Here is a 10,541-nt window from a genome sequence, read left to right as displayed (position 1 = left end):
AACTGCTATGATACTGTCCCTGTATAAGAATATAACTGCTATGATACTGCCCCTGTATAAGAATATTACTGCTATGATACTGGTCCCTATGTACAAGAATATAACTACTATAATACTGCCCCTGTATAAGAATATAACTGCTATAATACTGCTCCTATGTAGAAGATTATAACTGCTATGATATTGCCCCTGTATAAGAATATAACTGCTATGATACTGCCCCTGTATAAGAATATAACTGCTATGATACTGCCCCTGTATAAGAATATAACTGCTATAATACAGCCCCTGTATAAGAATATAACTGCTATAATACTGCTCCTATGTAGAAGAATCTAACTGCTATGATATTGACCCTGTATAAGAATATAACTGCTATAATACTGCCCATGCATAGGAATATAACTGCTATAATACTGCCCCTGTATAAGAATATAACTGCTATAATACTGCCCCTGTATAAGAATATAACTGCTATAATACTGCCCTTGTATAAGAATATAACTGCTATAATACTGCCCTTGTATAAGAATATAACTGCTATGAAACTGCCCCTGTATAAGAATATAACTGCTATAATACTGCCCCTGTATAAGAATATAACTGCTATAATACTGCCCCTGTATAAGAATATAACTGCTATAATACTGCCCCTGTATTAGAATATAACTGCTATAATACTGCCCCTGTATAAGAATATAACTGCTATGATACTGCCCCTGTATAAGAATATAATTGCTATGATACTGCCCCTGTATAAGAATATAACTGCTATAATACTGCCCCTGTATAAGAATATAACTACTATGATACTGCCCCTGTATAAGAATATAATTGCTATAATACTGCCCCTGTATAAGAATATAACTGCTATAATACTGCCCCTGTATAAGAATATAACTGCTATGATACTGCCCCTGTATAAGAATATAACTGCTGTGATACTGCCCCTGTATAAGAATATAACTGCTAGAATACTGCCCTCTATGTATAAGAATATAACTACTATAATACTGCTCCCATGTACAAGAATGTAACTGCTATGATACTGCCCCTGTATAAGAATATAACTGCTATGATACTGCCCCTGTATAAGAATATAACTGCTATGATACAGCCCCTGTATAAGAATATAACTGCTATGATACTGCTCCTGTATAAGAATATAACTGCTATAATACTGCTCCTGTATAAGAATATAACTGCTATGATACTGCCCCTGCATAAGAATATAACTGCTATGAAACTGCCCCTGTATAAGAATATAACTGCTATGATACTGCCCCTGTATAAGAATATAACTGCTATGATACAGCCCCTGTATAAGAATATAACTGCTATGATACTGCTCCTGTATAAGAATATAACTGCTATGATACTGCCCCTGTATAAGAATATAATTGCTATAATACTGCCCCTGTATAAGAATATAACTGCTATAATACTGCCCCTGTATAAGAATATAACTGCTATGATACTGCCCCTGTATAAGAATATAACTGCTGTGATACTGCCCCTGTATAAGAATATAACTGCTAGAATACTGCCCTCTATGTATAAGAATATAACTACTATAATACTGCCCCCATGTACAAGAATGTAACTGCTATGATACTGCCCCTGTATAAGAATATAACTGCTATGATACTGCCCCTGTATAAGAATATAACTGCTATGATACAGCCCCTGTATAAGAATATAACTGCTATGATACTGCTCCTGTATAAGAATATAACTGCTATAATACTGCTCCTGTATAAGAATATAACTGCTATGATACTGCCCCTGCATAAGAATATAACTGCTATGAAACTGCCCCTGTATAAGAATATAACTGCTATGATACTGCCCCTGTATAAGAATATAACTGCTATGATACAGCCCCTGTATAAGAATATAACTGCTATGATACTGCTCCTGTATAAGAATATAACTGCTATGATACTGCCCCTGTATAAGAATATAACTGCTATGATACTGCCCCTGTATAAGAATATAACTGCTATGATACTGCTCCTGTATAAGAATATAACTGCTATGATACTGCTCCTGTATAAGAATATAACTGCTATGATACAGCCCCTGTATAAGAATATAACTGCTAGAATACTGCCCCTGTATAAGAATATAACTGCTATGATACTGCCCCTGTATAAGAATATAACTGCTATGAAACTGCCCCTGTATAAGAATATAACTGCTATGATACTGCCCCTGTATAAGAATATAACTGCTATGACACTGCCCCTGTATAAGAATATAACTGCTATGATACTGCTCCTATATAAGAATATAACTGCTATGATACTGCCCCTGTATAAGAATATAACTGCTATGATACAGCCCCTGTATAAGAATATAACTGCTATGATACTGCCCCTGTATAAGAATATAACTGCTGTGATACTGCCCCTGTATAAGAATATAACTGCTATAATACTGCCCCTGTATAAGAATATAACTGCTAGAATACTGCCCTCTATGTATAAGAATATAACTACTATAATACTGCTCCCATGTACAAGAATGTAACTGCTATGATACTGCCCCTGTATAAGAATATAACTGCTATGATACTGCCCCTGTATAAGAATATAACTGCTATGATACAGCCCCTGTATAAGAATATAACTGCTATGATACTGCTCCTGTATAAGAATATAACTGCTATAATACTGCCCCTGTATAAGAATATAACTGCTATGATACTGCCCCTGCATAAGAATATAACTGCTATGAAACTGCCCCTGTATAAGAATATAACTGCTATGATACTGCCCCTGTATAAGAATATAACTGCTATGATACAGCCCCTGTATAAGAATATAACTGCTATGATACTGCTCCTGTATAAGAATATAACTGCTATGATACTGCCCCTGTATAAGAATATAACTGCTATGATACTGCCCCTGTATAAGAATATAACTGCTATGATACTGCTCCTGTATAAGAATATAACTGCTATGATACTGCTCCTGTATAAGAATATAACTGCTATGATACAGCCCCTGTATAAGAATATAACTGCTATAATACTGCCCCTGTATAAGAATATAACTGCTATGATACTGCCCCTGTATAAGAATATAACTGCTATGAAACTGCCCCTGTATAAGAATATAACTGCTATGATACTGCCCCTGTATAAGAATATAACTGCTATATACTGCCCCTGTATAAGAATATAACTGCTATGATACTGCCCCTGTATAAGAATATAACTGCTATGATACTGCTCCTATATAAGAATATAACTGCTATGATACTGCCCCTGTATAAGAATATAACTGCTATGATACAGCCCCTGTATAAGAATATAACTGCTATGATACTACTCCTGTATAAGAATATAACTGCTATGATACTGCTCCTGTATAAGAATATAACTGCTATGATACTGCCCCTGTATAAGAATATAACTGCTATGATACTGCCCCTGTATAAGAATATAACTGCTATGATACAGCCCCTGTATAAGAATATAACTGCTATGATACTGCTCCTGTATAAGAATATAACTGCTATGATACTGCCCCTGTATAAGAATATAACTGCTATGATACTGCCCCTGTATAAGAATATAACTGCTATGATACTGCTCCTGTATAAGAATATAACTGCTATGATACTGCCCCTGTATAAGAATATAACTGCTATAATACTGCCCCTGTATAAGAATATAACTGCTATGATACTGCCCCTGTATAAGAATATAACTGCTATGAAACTGCCCCTGTATAAGAATATAACTGCTATGATACTGCCCCTGTATAAGAATATAACTGCTATATACTGCTCCTGTATAAGAATATAACTGCTATGATACTGCCCCTGTATAAGAATATAACTGCTATGATACTGCTCCTATATAAGAATATAACTGCTATGATACTGCCCCTGTATAAGAATATAACTGCTATGATACAGCCCCTGTATAAGAATATAACTGCTATGATACTGCTCCTGTATAAGAATATAACTGCTATGATACTGCTCCTGTATAAGAATATAACTGCTATGATACTGCCCCTGTATAAGAATATAACTGCTATAATACTGCCCCTGTATAAGAATATAACTGCTATGATACTGCCCCTGTATAAGAATATAACTGCTATGATACTGCCCCTGTATAAGAATATAACTGCTATGATACTGCCCCTGTATAAGAATATAACTGCTATGATACTGCCCCTGTATAAGAATATAACTGCTATGATACTGGTATGAGTGGCGGTATTGCCATCATTATTTGCGCTGTTTTTGTCCTGCATTAACCCCTCCTCGTCTTAAACCTGTTTTGGGCTTAGATGAGGGCTCAGCTCTGGGCGCTTGTATGCGGTGACTTCTCTGGATGCCACATTTCCGGGCACTTGCTCTACAATGGCCTCCCTTCTGTTCCTGTATGGCCTCCGCTGGGTGCGGCCTCACTCGCTGGGAGGAGGTCAGTTACCGGCCTCTGGGCTTGGACCTGGTGCCCTGTAGGTAGCAGCTGTGACTTGGAGGACCCCTGCTATGACTGACTCCTGACAGTGTTCAGGGCCCATCCTGCCGCTATAGTGACTGGCAGACCCGGCCGTACAGGGTTACTGGGCGTTCACCTCTGAGTGATGGAATCAGCGCGCAGACGATTATTGTCTCAGCCCGGAGCGGTGAGAGCCGGGGCCCTATAATCCGGCACATTCCAGCCGTTCATCCTAATCCGCCTACAGCGGCCGCTAATGTGCGCCCTCCAGGCAGGAGAGGAGGCGAGTCCCCACACCGGCCTCACATGGAGGCTCGCACCATGGGGATCGAAGCTTCAGCATCCCGCCCGGAATAAACTGCACTCGCTTTCTTATATACCTTGCGTTTTTATTCTTCACCATTTACTTCATCAGGGAATAAAAACATTTAATTTTTTCTTAATTCTGCAGAAATAATTGTTACGGAAAACAGTGCCACCCTGACCCATGGGTTGTATTTGGTATTACAGCTCAGGGTCCTGCAATACCGCCTGTGAGCAGATGTGGCGCTGTTTCTGTACCAGAGCAGCCATGTTTTTCCACTCTGAGCAGGGCTGTGTCCAGGAAATCTCTAACCATAGGGATCTGGTTGGAGCGGGCATTTCCCCTTTAAATGTTATGGTCACCTTTGGGGACTTTCTTTTGTATTTAAATGCATTTATTTTGGAGCCAAATATTTTTTGCGCCAAATATTTTTTGCAAATTGGTTCCATTAAAAAATTTTCACAGTTTGGCTTTTACTGGCTTTTTAAGTGGCTGTGGAATGAGTCAACTGAGGACCTGTCAGTGAGCTCCTCTCACTGACACAAAGTTCTGCTCAGCTTTCATGTAGGCTCAGTAAAATGACAGCTTAAAAAAAAAAGCTGCAAGCTCACTGATGAATTCTCAGTTAACTCATTCTGCAGAAGTCAGACGCAAAAATTGTAATAAATCACATTTTTAATAAAATCAAAATATATGCATTTAAGAAAATGTAAAAAATGCCAGGTAAGTGTGAACGATGTCTTGTAGGTGGCCAGGCGGATTGTCTGTACTTACCGTACAGGAGCTGGGAGCACTGGCTGTAGCCTCCTCCATCTCCTCGCACTTGTCTGCCGCCCTCTGTCGGTCGCTGCAGGTCATGGCGCACACAGCGGCTCCGGACTCCACCAGGAACTTACACACCTGGACGTTGTTGCAGGAGGCGGCGCAGTGCAGCGGGTTCCTGACAACGACACCAAGCGGAGAAAACTACAGAAACCGCCACAGAAAACCCCCTGAAACACTAGGCCGTCTGTCCTAAATCACCCAGACCCTCGGGGGCTCAACTTTTCTATTTCTTGGGCCAAGAATTTTTTTTCTTTTTCTCCCATTGATGCAATCTGGCGGGGGCTGAGTCACGTGCTGGCCGGGGGGGCGGGGTAGTGCTTAATAAGTGCTCTCAGGCCTCTAACAAGGGATGGGGGGTTTTCTGCCGACCCCTTTAATGCGAGCCGATATTCGGGGCAGCAGCTGGCGCTGTCTGCTGCGTTTACCTTCACTCCGAACTGTACGAGGAACTGGACGATCTCAGTGTGGCCGGCGCACACGGCGGTGTGGGGGGCTGTGAGACCCTCGTCGTTGGGCTGGCTGGGGTCTTCCACCTGCAGATGAGGGGAATGGAGGAGATACAACATTAGTGCTGGCAGAAATCCAGAGCGCGGGAGTCATCAGCACAATAAGCGAAGGAGCGGGACGGGACGGGGTGACGAGCGCGGTAATGAGGGGGGGCGAGCGCGGTAATGAGGGGGACAAGGGCCGCATTCAGCAGAGGAAAGGAATGAGGGGGGCTTCTAATTCTACCAATCAGAGGCGGATAATATCTGGCTGCAGGACAGGAAGGACATCACCGCTCATCAACTCTCATCACATTGCCCTCTGTTCACACCTGAGCTGTGTCCTCAATTTATAACTGAAGCAAAAACTGTCATAAAGCCGCTGTAAATGGGACAGAAAATCTGCACCAAAATCTGTGCAAAACTTCACTGCAGATTTTAGTGCAGATTTGGCCACAGATTTCACTCTTTGCAAAGAATTAAGTGAAATTAGCTGTGACAATCCTCACTGCGAACTTGTGTGGGCGCTATATGATGTGTGTTGTAGGTACTGTATAGCGGTAATGTGTGGGCGCTGTGTGATGCGTGCTGTAGGCACTGTATAGCGGTAATGCGTGGGCACCGCGTGACGCGTGCTGTAGGCACTGTATAGCGGTAATGCGTGGGTGACGCGTGCTGTAGGCACTGTATAGCGGTAATGCGTGGGCGCCGCGTGACGCGTGCTGTAGGCACTGTATAGCGGTAATGCGTGGGCGCCACGTGACGCGTGCCATAGGCACTGTATAGCGGTAATGCATGGGCGCCGCGTGACGCGTGCCGTAGGCACTGTATAGCGGTTATGCGTGGGCGCCGCGTGACGCGTGCTGTAGGCACTGTATAGCGGTTATGCGTGGGCGCCGCGTGACGCGTGCTGTAGGCACTGTATAGCGGTTATGCGTGGGCGCCGCGTGACGCGTGCTGTAGGCACTACATAGCGGTTATGCGTGGGCGCCGCGTGCTGTAGGCACTGTATAGCGGTTATGCGTTGGCGCCGCGTGCTGTAGGCACTGTATAGCGGTTATGCGTGGGCACCGCGTGACGCGTGCTGTAGGCACTGTATAGCGGTTATGCGTGGTCACAGCTTGTGACGCGTGCTGTAGGCACTGTATAGCGGTTATGCGTGGGCACAGCTTGTGACGCGTGCTGTAGGCACTGTATAGCGGTTATGCGTGGGCACAGCTTGTGACGCGTGCTGTAGGCACTGTATAGCGGTTATGCGTGGGCACAGCATGTGACGCGTGCTGTAGGCACTATAGTGGTTACGCGTGGGAACATCGTGTGACGCGTGCTGTAGGCACTGTATAGCGGTTATGCGTGGGCACAGCGTGTGACGCGTGCTGTAGGCACTGTATAGCGGTTATGCGTGGGCACAGCGTGTGACGCGTGCTGTAGGCACTGTATAGCGGTTATGCGTGGGCACAGCGTGTGACGCGTGCTGTAGGCACTGTATAGCGGTTATGCGTGGGCACAGCGTGTGACGCGTGCTGTAGGCACTGTATAGCGGTTATGCGTGGGCACTGTATGGCGGCATTTTGTATACTTGTACAAATAAATATTGGCATCCTGCTTTGCTTTTTGCTCACGGCCCCGTCGCCTTCTCTCCTCTGCCAGCGCCCCGTCGCCTTCTCTCCTCTGCCGGCGCCCCGTCACCTTCTCTCCTCTGCCGGCGCCCCGTCGCCTTCTCTCCTTTGCAGGCGCCCCGTCGCCTTCTCTCCTCTGCCGGCGCCCCGTCGCCTTCTCTCCTCTGCCTGCGCCCCGTCGCCTTCTCTCCTCGGCCGGCGCCCCGTCGCCTTCTCTCCTCGGCCGGCGCCCCGTCGCCTTCTCTCCTCGGCCTGCGCCCCATCGCCTTCTCTCCTCCGGCCACGCCCCGTCGCCTTCTCTCCTCCGGCCGCGCCCCGTCGCCTTCTCTCCTCCGGCCGGCGCCCCGTCGCCTTCTCTCCTCTCCTCTGCCGGCGCCCCGTCGCCTTCTCTCCTCTGCCGGCGCCCCGTCGCCTTCTCTCCTCTGCCGGCGCCCCGTCGCCTTCTCTCCTCTGCCTTCGCCCCGTCGCCTTCTCTCCTCGTCCTTCGCCCCGTCGCCTTCTCTCCTCGTCCTTCGCCCCGTCGCCTTCTCTCCTCGTCCTTCGCCCCGTCGCCTTCTCTCCTCGTCCTTCGCCCCGTCGCCTTCTCTCCTCGGCCTGCGCCCCGTCGCCTTCTCTCCTCGGCCTGCGCCCCGTCGCCTTCTCTCCTCGGCCTGCGCCCCGTCGCCTTCTCTCCTCGGCCTGCGCCCCGTTGCCTTCTCTCCTCTGCCTGCGCCCCGTCGTTTTCTCTCCTCTGCCTGCGCCCCGTCGCCTTCTCTCCTCTGCCCGCGCCCCCTCGCCTTCTCTCCTCGGCCCGCGCCGTGCCCCTTCCTCACTAATGTTATTTGCTTTCCTTAGATTTGCTTTCTGACAACATTGTGCTTTCGCTGACCCATGCTGCAGCCGCAGAGGTCGTCCTGCAGATCATCTCGGAGTGTTACCCCCAGGTAATAATAAATACTATTAATTACAGCCCCATCTGTGACCTGAGCAGATTCACACTAGGCTATGCCACTGGAGATCCTTAGGGACCCCGCTGGGACCCCCACAATCTTTTTTGTCACTCTTGGGCTAATGATACATGGGGTAAGAACCAACGCCCCCCTGTCCATAGGCTGCTTGTGAAATTCTCTATATATATTTTTGTAGCTTCAGTCTTTGGACCTGAGTTGTCGTCGTCTCTCCAAGCTGACTGGTTTTGCTCATCTCTTCTACCTGATCCGGCACCTGCAGAGTCTGAACCTCTCCTATAACGAGGTACGTCGCCTCCTTGCGCAGGGATTGGGTCTGCTGCCGTCGTGACGTCTTTTCCGATTACCCCGTATATGCCATCGATCGTGGGGTACCGGTTGGTAACAGTGGCAGTCAGTGGCCTCCTGAAGACCCCCGTCCTGCCATCTCTGTACATCTGTGTTCCCAGTATAGTACAAGCGATCAAACAGTCAGAGTCCAGGGCAAAAATAAGTAAAAATTTATTTAAAAATGAATAAATAAACTAAAACCCATAATTGTCATTTGTCTCGCTTTTCCCAATTAAAAAATAAAGAAATAAAAAAAAAATAAAAAAAAATTGGTATATCGAATCCGTAAAACTCCATCCTATGAAAATATAAAGAACCCAAATTGTAAACCTTTTAAAAAAATTAAAATCAAAATAATTGAATTTTCGATCGCTGCACTTCTCAAAAATGGAATAAAAAACAATCGATCAAAATGGTATGAATAAAAATACAAAAAGACCCTCACCCACCCCAGCAACAGAAAAAGTTACAAGTCCCAAAAATGGAGGAATAGAAAGCCCATACTCATCCTGGGAAAAAAAAAACCCAGGCCATATAGACGGAACAATAAAATGGTTTGTGGTTCTTGGAAGAAGGGGAGAAACAAACAAATCTCTGTGTTTTCTGGTGGTAGCTGGTGACGGGAATATGTTCTTTTTTCGCTTTGCAGAGTTGAAGAGCTGGATCTGATCCACAACCTGGAGCTGAGAGAGCTGTGGCTGGAGGGAAACCCTCTGCACGGGGCGGTGGAAAGCTTCTCCGCCTGCTACAGGTGCCCACACCTCTCTGCTATCACATTATTAAACAAATGCAAATCACCGATTCAATGCTTTTTTTTTTCTTTTTTTGTGTTGCACAGATTGGTAACTTATTTTCCCACCATTGAAAAACTAGTAAGTATACACCTAGGAAGACTGTAAAGCATCAACTGTATCCTAAAAAAAGGGGTATTCCCATCTCCAAGATCCTATCCCACTATGTAGTAGGTGTAATAATAATATTAGCAAATACCTCCAATTAAAATTGTAGTATTGTTCTTCTGATTAGCTATGTCGCTTACCCCATGTGCACTGCATTGTAGTAGTTTAGGTATCCATGATTACGACCACTAACAACTGTCGCTATGAGTGGTCGTGACCATAGATACCTAAGCTACTACAATGCCCTGCACATAGGGTAAGTGACATAGTGAATCAGAAGAACTATAGTGTATTCTAATTGGAGGTATTTTCGAATATTACTATTATTAGATCTACTACATATTGCGGTAGGATCTTGGAAATAAGCTGTATCTTTGCCTTTAAAAGGATAGTTCAATCTGCTGCATGGTGCGCTACCCCGTGTACCCCAGCTTTATAACTTTCCCCCTGTGAGCCTTCCATCATACCAGTCACCTTTCCTGTCCTGTATTATATCCGCTGTCTCCATTCTTGCAGGACGGACAGTTTTTTAAAGAGAATCTATTTTTTGAGCAAGAAGAACCCCAACCTCTCCCACAGGCAAAGGTAAGTTGTATTCTTCTTTCACTTAAAGGGCTTGTCCAGAGCCGTTCACTTCCACATCGGATATTAGCGGTGCTGATGA

General features: G+C 45.1%; 1 long non-coding RNA gene across 1 annotated transcript; it reads left to right on the top strand.

Moving 5' to 3' along the window:
- The first annotated feature begins 8,907 nt into the window (after positions 1-8,907).
- LOC141258276 (uncharacterized) lies at positions 8,908-9,851 on the top strand. Its single transcript, XR_012318263.1, has 3 exons — positions 8,908-8,934; positions 9,628-9,729; positions 9,817-9,851. It is a non-coding gene; the product is annotated as an uncharacterized lncRNA (long non-coding RNA).
- Positions 9,852-10,541: the final 690 nt, after the last annotated feature.

The sequence above is a fragment of the Phyllobates terribilis genome, unplaced genomic scaffold, assembly GCF_046119375.1.
Source record: "Phyllobates terribilis strain yellow unplaced genomic scaffold, ASM4611937v1 Scaffold_3__8_contigs__length_932513732, whole genome shotgun sequence".
Classification (NCBI taxonomy): domain Eukaryota; kingdom Metazoa; phylum Chordata; class Amphibia; order Anura; family Dendrobatidae; genus Phyllobates; species Phyllobates terribilis.
Note: the sequence above shows the minus strand (reverse complement) of the source record. Positions and strands in the feature narration are given on the sequence as shown.